The sequence below is a fragment of the Apus apus genome, chromosome Z (genome assembly GCF_020740795.1).
Source record: "Apus apus isolate bApuApu2 chromosome Z, bApuApu2.pri.cur, whole genome shotgun sequence".
Lineage (NCBI taxonomy): Eukaryota > Metazoa > Chordata > Aves > Apodiformes > Apodidae > Apus > Apus apus.
The window spans coordinates 70843417-70858574 of NC_067312.1; the positions used below are offsets into that span (position 1 = coordinate 70843417).

General features: G+C 40.9%; 1 long non-coding RNA gene across 1 annotated transcript; it reads left to right on the top strand.

Annotated features, from left to right (window-relative positions):
* The first annotated feature begins 12123 nt into the window (after positions 1–12123).
* On the top strand, positions 12124–13461 carry LOC127395618 (uncharacterized). The gene is made up of 3 exons (XR_007891832.1): positions 12124–12280; positions 13083–13123; positions 13426–13461. It is a non-coding gene; the product is annotated as an uncharacterized LOC127395618 (long non-coding RNA).
* The last annotated feature ends 1697 nt before the right edge of the window (positions 13462–15158 follow it).

Genomic DNA, 15158 nt, shown 5'->3' on the forward strand with positions numbered 1-15158 from the left:
AAGGTGAATTGTGTTATTTTAAATATTTTTCTATTATAGTTTTTCATACCCAAGGTCAAAATTTATAGCCCAGCTTCATGATGCATACCTGACCTGTGGTAGCCTTTTTTCCTCTCATAATTTACAAGAGGGCTCGAGAAGCAGAGATGTTTTTATGTCTTCTATTTCCTTATTTATTTATTTATTTATTTATTCCTTTTTGCACTTCAAAAAAACCCAAAACATTCTTCCAGCAGCATGCATTCCAGTGTGCATCCCAAGGTATAGGTGTTAGGAAGGAAGAGGTGCATATATATATATTTCTAAAATACAAGAGTGCAGGGTAGGAAGGCAGCTTTTGAGAAGCTCTTCCCTGGCCTGGAAGGGCATCACGTCCAATTATGACAACTTCCTTAATTCCAGGCACTGGTAAATGAACAGGCATGTGGAAGGGCATGTATATGATGTAGGAGGACTTTTTAATCTGTCAAGCAGGCCTCAGGGGGTTTGGTTCAGAAACAGGCAGGAGTTATATAGAATTCCCAGAATACAGCTGGTACACCCATAACTGCATTGGCTATAATAGGATTTTTTACTGTGCTAGGAATGAAATATCGGGCTCTCATTGTTATCTTCCCTTGTGCAGCTGTAAAGAATTTATTTGTGAGTTTTACAATATCCAGAGGTGGTTCCTTTGTACCCTTTTTCAATAAAGTTTAAATGCCAGAAGTTTTTTAGTTTCTTATTACTCTCTTTGCCCAGTACAAAACCTTGTAGCAATCCTGCTACTGACACATCTGTCCTATCACAAACCTTTTTTGAAAGACACCATTTTAATTTTCCTGCATAGGTTGGTCCTTCCAATGCCATTTTTAGTTAGCCCCAATATGAAGTCTTTTTCAGCGTATTGAGTTCAAGAAGCTTAAATCAGACAAGCAAGGCATTTATTAATGGTTCTGAAGAGCTTTGTTATTTTATCTACTCTTGACAAGACTATGGATCATACCTCAGATTTTAGGCACTCAGTGTATTGAAATTACTTGTAAGCCTGAAGTGTCCCACCTTAGAATGGAAAATATGTCATACATGAATGTGGGGATAAAAGTGTTTCACTAGAAAAAAGATAATCTCAATTGTCCAGAATGCTAAGGAATCAGGGAACCATTTCATTTCCACCTGCTGTCTTTCTCCCTGGTCTTTCTTTTGTGAGACTACCATTCTTTAGGAGCTTGGCCCTGATTTCTCATTGCCTTAAGTGGAAGCGGGAGTAGGTACTTGATGTGACTTCCCAAATACTCCACTTTCCATCATCAGTCGGTGGCTGCTCTCAAGAATTGTTCTGGATTTGAGACTGCTGTTTGAGCATATTCAATTCTGACAAATATAGTCCTTTTTTTCTCAGCTGCCAGTATTAAACGTAACTTTAATGTTAATGGAAATGACAAATTAATGGACATTTTAGAATGTTATTTTTCTTTCTTCCTGCATACTGATTTCTTAAAATAAATGTTAAGAAGCAGTTCTTTTTTCCCCAAGACTTTTTTTTCTCTTTCAGTTTTCTGAATCTCCTTTCACCTCCATAGGTGCTTGTCATGTCTAGGAAAACAACAAATTTAGAGTTCAGACACAGCAGGTCTGATCATGTTGTCTATTCATGAGCGAGTTTCCCATTCTTGATGGATCATGGTGTAGAACTAAGCATTATTGCTAAGGTGTAAAGGAATAACAAGCTTCAAATTTTTGGAAGAACACAAGGGAAACTGAAGAAAATCTTTTTCTTAACCCCTACCATAGAATCTACCATCCATATATATATATATGTTTATCTTCAATAGCTATTACCCAGCAATCTCCTTCTCATTCAAAAAGTACTTGGACAGTTGTAAGTCAAAACAGTACGGGACTAATAAACTGTTCTAAGGTTCTCAAATTAGGTCTGCTTAAAAATAAAAAATGGACTTAGAAAGGCTAGCATCCAGTCAGAGTGTTGCCACTGATTTCCATGGTTCTGGCAGTATCTGGCTTCTAACACAAATACAAATGTCGTAATTTGTTTTCCAGCCCCTCTGATGTCAATGTAAACAATCTTTTGGATGGATTTGGGTATTTCTCTGCAGGAGTATGAAGCCTAACTCAACAGTATTGTGTTAGTTTATGAGAAGCAGAAGGGGAATCTGACAAGTTTAGTGACATTGTCCAAGCTATCTGAAACATAGAAAACATCTTCTATAATGAAAAGCATATTAGAGTTTAAAATATGTTCTGTATTCATTGTTTAAGTGCCCATTAGAAGCCAACTATGTCAAGACTTGAGCTAAAAATGACCTAACCAAAGCAAAAAGCGTAGAAATAGCCAACATGTTTCACCCAGTTCACTATCTAAATCTTCTGAAGCTATTAAAATATTTCCTGATGATACTATCTTTTCTTTCAAGGTTCGTGAGAAAAGTTTAGGATAACGCTCAATTCTCAGAGAAAGCAAGATTCCCTCCATTCTTTCCTGTTCTTTTAAGAATAACCTGATGCATCTTTCCCTGAATGTCTCGATATTTGCTCATCTTGCCATTTGAATTTGAATCCAGACAACTGCATTTCCCAAGGAAATCTTGCATTCAGACCCAAGTTAGCACAAGCATTTGTTTACTGCTTACAAACTATTAATATCTTTTGACAGAGGTCTTTAAGCCCATTTTGAACTGAATTATTTGAATTATTCTAGGAGATTTTTATTTTTTTTTCAGAAACAGCTCAGGCAAGCAGATGAACCTAAGTGGGTATCACATACAAAAGCTGCTTGTGGTGAGAATGCAGGGGTGAGTGTGCCTGGTGGCAAGAGATGCTCTGGCGTACCACGGGCAGCACAGTGTTTCTGTACATGCCTGCAGGCCTGGTTCTTAATTTTGAAGTCCAGTCACTCTGCACTCAGCTAACAACATTGTTTACCACAAAAGGTTCAGCAAAAAAAAGAAAAAAAACACACTACTGCTAAAATTGCTCAGTGGTCAGTTATGTTTCTTGAAATTAATTTTCAGACTGAGTAGCTGCCTGCTGTGAGGAGGTTTATGGTAGACTGTCTTTCCTGACTGCCAGAAGTTGCCTAGGACCTTTTCATGAACAAGCAACACATTTTAAAATATGTACTTGCTTAGGCACATTATTATTCCAAATGTCTTGAAGTTATGTTCTCACTCTTTGTCACCATAGAAATGATTACACAATTACTTACCAGTTTTCCCAAAGAAGGACTGCCTGTGTATCTGGGTACGGATACAATGACTCTCCAAGGCACCGAGGAATTACTTGACTGCAAGTGAGAGACCATCTCTTCCCTACCCAGAACCTAGCAGGAGAGGAGCAGCCAGCCACCAGGAGGACACTGAAAGGAGCAGGCAGGGCAGGCTGTGGGCACATCCTCTCCCAGTGGCAGCTTTACCAGCTGGAGAAACTGGCACTGTAGCAGGGTGCCCTGTTGCTGTTACCCCTTCCAGGTCTGCCAGGCCAGCTGCTTCAGCACATGCTGCTTAAGCCATTTTAGTCAAAGTAAGCTACCCTGCAGTCATAGCGCAAGCTCTATAGGTCTTCTTCCTGCACTTGTTTGTGCAATGGCATCTCGGGGCACTTACCCAGTACCAAAAGGGTATCTGGATCCCTCACACTCATATGAGCTTCAGCCCTTTGGGCAGCATCAGTTTCAGCTGAGGTGCTGAGCACTCGTGCATAGTTTAGCCAATATTCCAAGAACAGATATTTTGCACTTTAATCGACCAGGCTGGCTTTCTGTTTTCCTTCCTTTGTTGGATTTTTTTCTTCTGATTGCTTGAGTGAACTGCATGCAGCAGCACACTGGACTCATCTTTAAGGTACCTCCTGTTTCATTCAATAGTACACAATGTCTTCCCTCTCTTTAAACCTCATTCAAGCTCAATTTTGATTTCTGCCCCACTATTATATTCCTCAGTGTTTTCCCTATAGAAATAATCTTTTATGAATCATGGGTTCAGTGCCCAAGTTCCCTACAAGTCCCAAGAATTCCCTTCTCTGAGTAGTACTCGCATTAAAGAGGCTGAAAAGAGCCTTTTCAAATTCAAATGCCTAAAACCAAATGAGAATATAAAAACACAAAATGCAAACAGAAAAATGAAAACACAAATGCTTTTCACAACATGGTGGAAAGCAAATGAAAGGATAAGGTTTTTTTGATATGAGAAAGCAATTGTCTGGAAAAAAAATATTATAAATCTTTAGAAAGGAAAATGTGAGGTGTTTTTTCTGAAGTGGGGACAAGTATACTGAGCAGGGTCTCAAAGCTCATGAGATACTGTCCTGATTTTAGAGCCTTAAGTAGCAGACTTTGTCTGCCATGCCATTATATGTCTATTAACTGTCTGTTAGGTTGGGGCTCTAGAAGATCCTAGATGTGCCAGTGGAACCTCAGGCACCAAAGATTCTCTAGGATTTTTATTAGTATTTGTTGTGGGTTTTTGTTGTTGTTTGCTTTGTTTTGGTTTTTTGTTTGGTTGTTTGGTTGTTATGGGGTTGTTTGTTTTTCCCTTTTTTTTTTCTTTTTTTCTTTTTTTCCTGGCAAGTTTTGCAAGGGTAATGGAAACAACTAGTTTAAAGTTAGACCTAAGCTGTTTGTAACCTAAGAATTTCTTTTTCATCTTCCAGAACCCATTTTTAGAGTCTGAGACAGTCTACTTTAAAAGAAACACTTGTTTTTTTCTGCTTTTCCCTGTTTCTAAACAGTGGAGAAGTACTGCAATACAGTGCCAAAGCCTTTTCTTCCAGTATTTCCATCCCATTAGAAACCACAAAGTGAGGCAAATGCTGAGAGCAAGCCTCTTCTTGCAAAACTTCCAGTTCAATCTATTGAACCCAGAGGTTTGGATAAGTTTGATTAAGCTTGCAAAGGTTGACTCAGTCCTTCATCCTCCACTGGTAGGTAAATTGAATCATGGGATTTATAAGGAATAAACCTTGCCAGACAAACTTGATTGCATTTTTGATGGAATTACAAAATTAGCAGATGATGGGAAAGCAGTAGATGTAATATATTTGGATTTCAGGAAAGCATTTGGTACTGCCTCATGAAATTTTACTTGAAAAATTAATTCAAATCAGCTGCAAGTAGAACACTGTCATGTGGGACAAGGAGCTCAAGGCCCCTGAAAAAAGACACTGACAAGCGGCAGCAGAGGCTTCCTCGTGGCCCTGGCCTCAGTGCTCTGAGGACCTCACCTTTGGTCCTCCACAAGGAGACCCAGCCCGCAAAACTCCCCGTGGGCTCCCACCGTGGAGCCACAGCAATATTGATCAGAGAGGACTGGAAATTCGCCTGCTGATGTGGTCAGGGAACGTGTGACCTGTCTACCACCTGGGGTGGGGGCTTGGTGTCACACCAGGAGCCACGTGCTGCTCTCCTGGAAGTCAGTGATGCTGACATCTGAAAGAGAAGATGGTGGTTCTCTTGTTCAAAGGTTGCTGGGGGACAGGGATAACCAATGCAAAACCTGTCTGCCTTGTTGGGAAAAGGGTCTGAGCCCCTAAAAGGATTATTATCTACCAGGTAAAGTAAAGGAAACAGATCTTCAGAGAACACAAATGATGCCAAAACTGATTTGTTCCTCTGTGTCATGGAAAAGAGGCACTGTGCCGTGGTATCAAATATTCTGCTGTGATTTCACATTTCGTTCTGAAGGCATCACCTTAAGAAAAAGTATTGACAAAGAGGGGTAATTTTAGACAAGCAGCAAAGCAAAATGTCCAGATGCTGATGTGATAGAATTTATGTTTTTATACATACATATATCTATATATATGTAGTATAAATAGCTTGTCTAAAAGGCAGCCATGGGGCTTTGGCAAGGCACCAGCATTTAAAATGACACATGGCCTTTACCAGTCAATTCAGGGATACTGCCACTGACTCCAGTGGGAGCCTCCTGAGGGAGAAGTGGATCCTTGGGATTTATACAGAACAGCTGACTGTGGAGAAAGTTGTATCACTAGGGAAAGTGAGTTGAAAAAAAAAAAAAAAGAAGTGGTTGAAATGAAGGGAAAACTCCTAAAAGTGAACATCCTATGATGTTCTGAAAGGAAATGGTAAATAGCTCATCCATCTGAACATTTACATCTAATTTGGATTAGAAATGTTTTTTTTTCCACATGGATTCCCCTGGCCCCTGCCAATTCCTTGAAAGCTCACAGGAGTCTCAGCAGGGTTTGGTTACACCTCAGCAGAAGACGAGCCCTTATCCACCCAGTAGAAAAATATTTCCCCTGGCTGTCTGCCATGTAGCAACCAGATCTCAGGATTCATTTCAGTTCTTTCTTCACACTTTTCACATGCCGTCTCTCCTTTCCTGCTCGTTCTGCATGCCTTCACCCTCATAGATAAGGGCCAGGATGGCAGTTTAGGTAGAGCTGGGTTGGTGCTCCACAGAACCCCTTCCCAGCAGCATCAATCCCCATCAGATGGACTTTGAAGGAATCACTACTGGAAGTGTTCCTGCATTGGAGCATCCTGCACGTTTTGACTGTGCAAAGGCCATTAACTCTGTCACCTTAGTCACGGCAGGTTTGGTCAGGCAAACTACCAATTTGTTTATCTCTGTTCAACCATTAATCTTTTTCTAAATACTGGAAGCTTATATCTAAAAACTCACTGCTTTCCTAAGACCTTTTAAGTCAAGTTTCAAAGGCAGCTATTTATTGCTGGGTTATAAACCCCTTTACAGAAGGAAAGCTTTAAGTCTGAATATTAAAGTGTTTAAAGTTCCTTTTTGGATTGTGAACCTATTATTAAAGCAGGATGGAAACTGGTTTGCAGTCTGCCTTGTACACAGAGCATCCATACTGCCAGAGTTCAAAATGAAGTCACTTTTTTGGATTAGGCACTGACCACAGAAGGCTTAGAAATGCCACTTGTAATTAAAAACATTGTGCCTGGATCCTTCTGTCTTTATCGAGGTTAAATGGCCACTGAAAGCAATACAAGTTGAGACTGAAGAACAACAGCAAGCTCATGTCCTCTGTTTTCTAATATATTTAACTGTTTATGGATGCGAGGAAAGCTTTGTACATTTTGTGTGTTTCAACAGTAAAATGGATGCAATTTCCTCTAACTTTGATAGTGATGGTAATAACAGTTAGTGCTTTGTGAGGCCAAGCAGAGCCACCTTTCCTTGTCCCCTTCTCCATGCCATGCAAGATTGACTGACAACCCTTCAGCATGGACAAATGTGTGGGCTTTTGCTGCAGCTTTCTTTGTTTTTTCAGCTTTATCTGTTGTATTTCTACTAATGCCTTGTCTACTTTATGGATCAGAGACTTTCATCTAGCCGTCTGGAAGAGCTTAGCAGGATGCAGCCCTGATCCTGCCTGAGCTATCACAGTATCAATGCTAATTGCACAGCATTTTAATTCTTAAAAATGTTGTGTAGACTAGGTGGGCTATATTCAGTAAGGATGTTTGCAGGTACCTGAAAAAGGGCTTGGTTGGGACTGAAGTTAAGTAGAATGCTGTGGTCTGAAATATCCCATTCCAGCTGCTGGCAGCTGTGGACTTGTGGGCCTGTTCCTTTTTGACTCAACATTTTGCCAGGCACTGCACAGCCTGGTTTGACATCTCCTGCCTCTGCGTTCACTGCACTATGGAATCTACATGTCTTTTCAACCGGGTTGCCCCCAGGCACCTGCTAAATATTCTCAGGATATATTAGATAGGACCAGACCCTTCCAATGACACAGCTCTAGCCACAATTTTTCAGCTATCTCAGGGACAGAACAGACTTGGCTAGCTGGAAAATAGACCCTCCTCCCCAGACTCCCATATGCCACATTCCTGGAGGATTATGTAGAAAAGGTACCTATGTAGAAAATGTACCTATGTACCTATATGTAGAAAAGTACCTGCAGACCTGGGTCTTTTACCTTACTCCCAGAGCACTTTCTGCAGCTGGCTCTCTTAGACCGTCATAAGACAAGAAAGAAGCAGGGTTTTGTGGGCACAGTTCAAAACTCAGAGTTCCCCAGGTTTGTTGGCTGCAGGCTCCAGGGATCTCCCCAGTCAGCAACGTGGCTGCCATCTGGGTCTCTGTGCTTTGCCCAGCAGCCCCTGGGCTTACAACCAGTCCCAGGCTTCCCTGCTGGGGACCCAGCTTGTAAGACAAACAGCTTTCTTTTTTTTTTTCCCTGGCACAAACAGTCTCAGTATCAGTGAATTCTTTGCAACCACATCTTCTTAGAGGGTTCCCCGTTTCACCATAAACCTTCTGTGCCCAAGTTTAGATTCTTCCTGATAAGGGCTCCCAAATGTGCTGGATTTGGCACAAAGTTACTTGGCGTACTTAGCAGACTACAAAGCAAAGGAGAAATGCCAGCAGCTCCTTAACCCTTTTATCCCCCTCCTTCTAACCATATTCCTTCTACCATTTACCAATGCAGCCAACTGTCAGGAAGAACTGGAGGGCCAAGTATACATCCAGGTATCCAACCCTGGATCGCCTCAAGGGATAGGGAAGTCATCCACTGGGATGCTGTTGTTCCTGCACCACGCAAATCCATAATGCTTCACAGTTGAACAGCAACCTTTAATTCTTAGATTTTTCCCTTAAATGCATCCATAAATCTGGATGTCATACTCCTTATCAGGTTACCCTGGTGCTATATTTCTGGGCACTTTACAAAATCCCAAATCTACAAACAAGAGTAAAGTTGTGAGTAAGGAACTACTAATGATTTCTGATTCAGTGCTGGTCACAGCGTTTTGCAGATGATCTTCAGTTTCTGTCACCAACGGCAATGTCTTTAGAAATATTCCAGCCTGCAACAGGGGTGGAAGGGCTATGAATAGTACTAATATCGTACAATTTAATTCCGGTTTTGTCAATGAATCAGCAGTATTCAGAGAGCTGTAAATCCTGGTAATTCTTGCTCTCTGCCTGCTGACAATGCAGGATGGTGTGCCGAGCATCCGCGCCGTGCTCCGAAGGGGCGGGTCTGTGGGCACTGTTGAGCCAGTGCTTTGTTGAAAGACCCCTGCATCGCTGCCACCAGGTCCAGAAGTATTCCTCGGTGGAGTAAAATTGAAGGTAAGGTGATGTGGGGTGGTTAAGGACTCTACACAGCCTGTGTAGGTGTGTTACAGCAGCCCACAGCATAACAAAACGAGCACCCCATTCCCCTGCAGGCACAGCAAGGCCTTCTGGCCACTTCTTGTTTTCATTTTGTTTGCATGGAGCAGGTATGCTTCAGTCAAAAGTACAGGCTTTTTAGTATATTCTAACAGAATGTGAAAGTTCCTCTGTTCCCTTTTGCGCACGGGAATGAAGGGGTGGAGAAAAGCAAAGCACTAAAAGCAGGGGGGTAACTGGGGCCCTGTTGTCTGCAGATAGGTAGGGCAAAAATAATGAAGGAAATCTGTGTGTTATTAGCTGGCTTGGTTAATAAAACTGAATATATTTGACACATTTAAAGGTTTAAGTAGCTCTTAAAACGTTTTACTGGCAAAATTTTGAAGCCATAGGTATTCCTGTACTGAGCCATGGAACTGTGAAGCAGTTGTCTGTCTCATGATGTTATGCACATCAAAAATGTCAAGAAAGGCAAAAAGGGCAGTGTTAGGTACAGGACACAATTGAAAAAATCCTGCACATGCTGATACTTCTTCACATGTGCATTTACATTTCCCGAAACACACAGACACACTCTTTGTGCCAATCTGGCTTGTGCTGGAGGAGCAGAAGAAGGTGGAACGAGGAGCAGAACAGACTGTGGATGCAGCAGCTGTAAGAGGACAGTCAGAGGAAAACACTGGAAGTCGAGGACACTGGTGTGAAGCTGAGATCAGAGATGCTGCAACAAATGCTCAGAAGTGGAAGAAGGATAATCATGTGCTTGGAGGGGGGAGGTGGCAAGGCTGCTGAGGTGATTGTCCAGCTTTAGTATTGTGTCCCTCCTGCTGTCCTTCTCAAGGAAGCTACCAAAGGTGACACCAGCAGCCAGCACATGTATATGGTCCAGGGGAAGAGCGACCAGATTTCTCTTCCCACAACTATTCATGTGAAACCAAATGCCTCTCAATGGGATGGAAGCAGTGAATGTGGCATTGTCACAGGGCTGAAGTCACACAGTTAGAGGTGTTTTTACCACCATCAAGTGGGACCTTGAACGAAACCATGCTTCTCTGCAGCATGTGGCCAGCAAGGTGTTGAAGAACAAGCTGAGATTCACTGATAAATTATGGCCCATATCCTGCTACAAACACTGCCTTAGCATTTGAAATGTATGATGGAAAACTGCCCTAAATGACCACTGACCTTCAAACAGAAGGGGAAAGAAAGCCAGACCCAACTTGACAATATCTCCTCTGAAGCAAAAACCCTATATTTAACTGGATTCTCATGAAAGATCATGTGTGCCACAAGAGGATAAATTTGGAGCATTCTCAGTTTCAGAGTGAATATTTTATATAAACACACTAAACAGTATAGGAAAAATACAGTGCTCTCCACAACAGTAATGCTCAGTGAGCTAAAAAAACAGACTGGGCCAGATCTTAGTTATAATTCCCAGTGCAACCTATTCTTGAGTACAGAGTCTCCTGAGAGGTACCTTACATAACAGGAAATGGTGGATAATCACAGAAAATACATCAAAGCCATTTCAGATACTTCGAACACAACAAGTAGATATGAAATATTAGGGGGGGAAATATGCATATTACCATTTAGTTTTTTGTTTTGTGTGGGTTGGAATTTTTCTTCCATGAGGAGGGTTTATAAATTTGCTAAGGCACGGAGTTGTGACCAGTCTGCTGTGTGTTACATTCAGACTGCATGATCTCAACAGGAGAGCACAGAAAGGGAACAGACATAGTGGATCAGAAGCAGTCAGGGAACATTAACTGCACACATGCATAATTATTGCTACAGTGACCTGATGGAAATTTTGCAAGGATTTCAAAATACTACTGTGTACTGGAATTATGAAGAGAGAAACCATTCTCAAGCCCTTTTTTGTTTCCATACATAAAGAGAAACAGCAAACAGTATTATAAACAGATACTAATTCCTAACAGCCTTTCATATTTAAACAGAGGTTTTCAAGAGAAAGTAACTGAGTGCTTTGGAAATAGTAAAAGACTGCAGTGGCACATAAATCAAATTGGATGTTACATCAAGGTAGTCCATGCAGGAATAACTATAAAAATAACAAAATGCAAGAGTGAGGGACTTTTACTGCCATAGCCTTCACAGCCTGTGTTGTGGGTCCATCTATCTCCCTTGCTATGTGTGTCTGTTGATTTTCTATGTTATGTAAGTATTATGATAACTTAAAGGTGGAAAAACAAAAATTCAAATATATCATGCAGGGGTTTTTTCCAACACAGTACATTGGTGTTGAACACAGGGCACTAACTTAGTCAGAGGGCTAGCTCAGAGCTGGGGAGTGTAGCTTATGGAGTTTAAAAATACGCTGGAATTAATGAAACACAATCCACTGATCCGTGGTTTTATACCAGCCTGCCTCAGTCTAAGGTCAAACCAGAAAAGTTTTCTGACAAGAGCTATACGTCTGAATCTTTCTGCTTTGCTGCTGACTTAGCTGGTTAGATAAATAAGTGTAATATCACCCATAAAATCCTCCAAAAGAAAAAAAAAAATCTACAAATTTAGGTTAAAAACAAAAGTTATGGTAACATAAGTGTCTCTAAGTTTTGCAATAATCCTCCAGTACTTTTGCATCCCAAAAGGCTCCAGATGTGACCAGCCACTGCAAAATGGCAAGTTGTTTATCAGCATTCTACATTGCAAACCGGCACCTGTAATTTCACTCTCACTTTGCATCAGCAGAATTAAGATATCCAGAAAAAAGCCCTACTAAGACAGGTTTCTGCGTATTAATGCATAAACATTTGTAGTAAAATGCCCTGTCTGTCACCCTCAAGGTGAGGAAGGCAGCATCCGATCCTTCCTCCTGCTCAGCCGCGTGTCTGCAGCATGATCCGAGTGTTTCTCTCTGCCGGGTATTAAGGGGAGCTGCACCAAGCAGAAGAGAGAAAATGAATATAAACCAATTACTGGCAGCACTGTTATTAAACACTTGATTCCCCCTCCCCGTCTTTCCACAAACTATCTTTCTCAGCTGTGAAGACCACGGGCAGCAGGGATGGGGCTCTGCTCTGCCCACCCATGGGCTGGCTGGGGCAACCCTCCTACCTTGCACACACTGACCAGACCCTGCAAACCCCACCTGTGCCAGTCATCTCCTCTGATGATCCATCTCTCACTTTGAAGAGGTAATGGGGTCCCAAGCACTTTCAATCACTGACAGACTCAGGGGGGGCAGAAATATGTGTGTGGGGGAAGGTATGAGGAGTCTGGACACTTGTGCAGAGTTTGAAAATTGCCTAGTTTTGATCATGTTCCCTTCCTGGTCTGGTTAATTCATGGCTTCACTTTGTTTTGGGAAGGAGAGCTTCATCCTGATTGCTTCTTTCTAAAAACTAGTGCCACCTATTTCATTTTTTCAGGTGATGAATTCTGTTGTTGATAAAAGCTACAAAATAAGCCATGCTGTACTCAAGGGGCAGATGTGTTTCCAGAAAGTCACCTCCTTATTTGTGAGAAGCACCTGCCAATTAATATGCTTAAAAATATCACTAGAGTTATGTAAGATCTTCAAAAATTCTTATGCTTCTTGACTCTGCAGCACTTCACCTATTACTAAAAGTAATCAAGCCTTAAAATAAACTCAAAACCAAACAGCCCTAATTTATTATAAGCAAGAAACTCCTCACTTCTTCCTCTTGTGCATAATTATTCAAACCTGTCCATATGACATGCAGCCTGATCTTGCCCTTATGATCTTGCTGCAATTGCCATTCTGTGTTCCTGGACAAGCAGCCCCCAGCCATGGTACTGGTGTTACCAGCCACACCATCCTTCTCCATTAATGGTGGGCCATGGACATGACACTGTTGACAATTTATTGGCATTCAGACGGCAATAGCTGAATGAACTCCAGCCTCAGCACATCAGATCCGCTGGTCCCAGGGTCACTCTGCTCTCCCATAATGCTGCTTTTCTAATTTTTTTTAGGAGAAGTGTGTACAGAGATGACTCTTCTGGAGCAAGTACTGGTAAGGACCTTCTTCGGCCATAGGTGCTGTTTTGAGGGTGAGAGAATGATTTCAGGTCATGCGAGTCTCTCCTAGGAGTTACGAATACATCCAAGCTACAAAGAGTATAAGGGCAGAGGAACTGTGCTGCTTATGGCACAGTTTGTCCTGCAAACTGCATTTAAACACAACAGGATTTGTGTAGTGTTAGTATTAAGTCCTTCATAGCTACCATTTAACATAAGTGTGTTAGAAGCAATAAAGGTTTTCTGGCTTAAGTTTGTAGAGATACTGAAACTGATATGTGGTATTTTCTTTTTCAGGAACTGATTCAGCCCACTGAAGTTAATGAGAATTTTTCTTCTGTGAGCTTTGGATCAGGCTTTAAGGCTAAGATTCCTAAATAATAATAATAATAATAATAATAATAATAATAATAATAATAATAATAATAATAATAATAATAATAATAATAATAATAATAACAACAACAATAACAATAACAATAACAACAACAACAACAACTCACACACACTTTCTCATTCATTTAGAGATTTTTAAGACTGGACTTCTGAAGCTGGAGGACCTATTTTTGTCCTAGAGGTGCTCCAGGAAAGTACCAAGAGCTGGAAGGCATCTGTTCTTTCCATAGTCTTGCAACTTCAGTAAACCCAAATATATTTAGACTGGTGACTTGATTCTCTCATCAGAAAGATATGTGAGGAAGAATTGTTGTCTGTCTTGTAAAAACAGCACTACACTTGTACATGCATGTGTAGGACTGTTAAAGATTTTACAAGATACATGGGAATGTGTGCCTGCTTATCTAAGGAAAGAAGTGAGCTCAACATTAAAAAAAAAAAATCCAGCCTCTAGCTGAGACCTTGCCTGCCAAGTTTTAGCTGTGTGTTCTCTGTTTGAGGCACATACTCCCACATCCTGCACTGAGAGGTGAATATACTCTTTAATTTAGAATGAAGATTTAGGAGCAAACTCTACTTTCATTTACATCATTAAAATCCTAATGAGGCTGTAAATCAGGATAAGAATATGGTTGAGGTCGATAGGGTTGGATGGATTTAAATGACTGTAGAATTTGTCCATTTTAGGTGAAAATATAAAACAGACTATCCAAAGTAGGGCACTGAAATAAATATAAATACTTACAGAAAGAATATTTCATATTCTCACTAAGCTCTGAACGCAGTAAGAACAGTTCTCAGTTTTGGGTCTGAAGGGTTCGCTTCTTCCTGAAAAGAGATTATAGTGAAAATGCTGTCTAAATCGCAATGACCAACAACAAATATTTTAAACTGGCCAAAAAAATAATTTAAAAAGGTTTGACATTCAATTTTTTTTGCTGAAATAGCCTCCTTATTTCAAGGGTTTACAATTTTCTTTATCAACAAAACCTAATGTATTTAGCAAAATATACCAAAACACAGTTTCCATTATTTTATTTTTGTATGTAGGCTTCACCATTTCAAATATTATATAATGAGGAATGATCTGGCAATACTTAAGCATTCTATTCAGTGAGAGCTTTGGTTATGCACCCACAGTGAATTTGTTCTTGACTTTGATACATGCTTAATTATACCAAAAATACAATCTGAACTTGCATTTTAGTCTGTATTCTTCTTTGAGGGAAAAAAACCCAAACAAACCAACCACCAAACAGACCAGCAGTTGGTAGCATATTCTACATATGTAGTTACTGCTTAATAATTTAATGAGTCGTGCACATCTAGGATGCTGTGGTACACCCAAGCAGCTGCCACTTCATCAGCTGGTATCTATCAGGCACGTCCCAGGTGAGGTCGATGGCATTTCACCTCTGTTTTTCAGTCTTTCTGCCTTTCGCTGGGTCACTTTTATTTCACAATTAAGCAGTTTTCTGTTCCATTGGAAGCCTCAATTGATGTTGTGTTATAATGTTTCAGCACAAGAGAGAGTAATTTAGAAGCTGAAGAAGGTGGCCTGTCCTGTGTGCCCTGTCCAGACCACCAGCTTGAATGGAAGCCCAGCAAGCCCAGCCTATGGGAGCAGCCTCTCA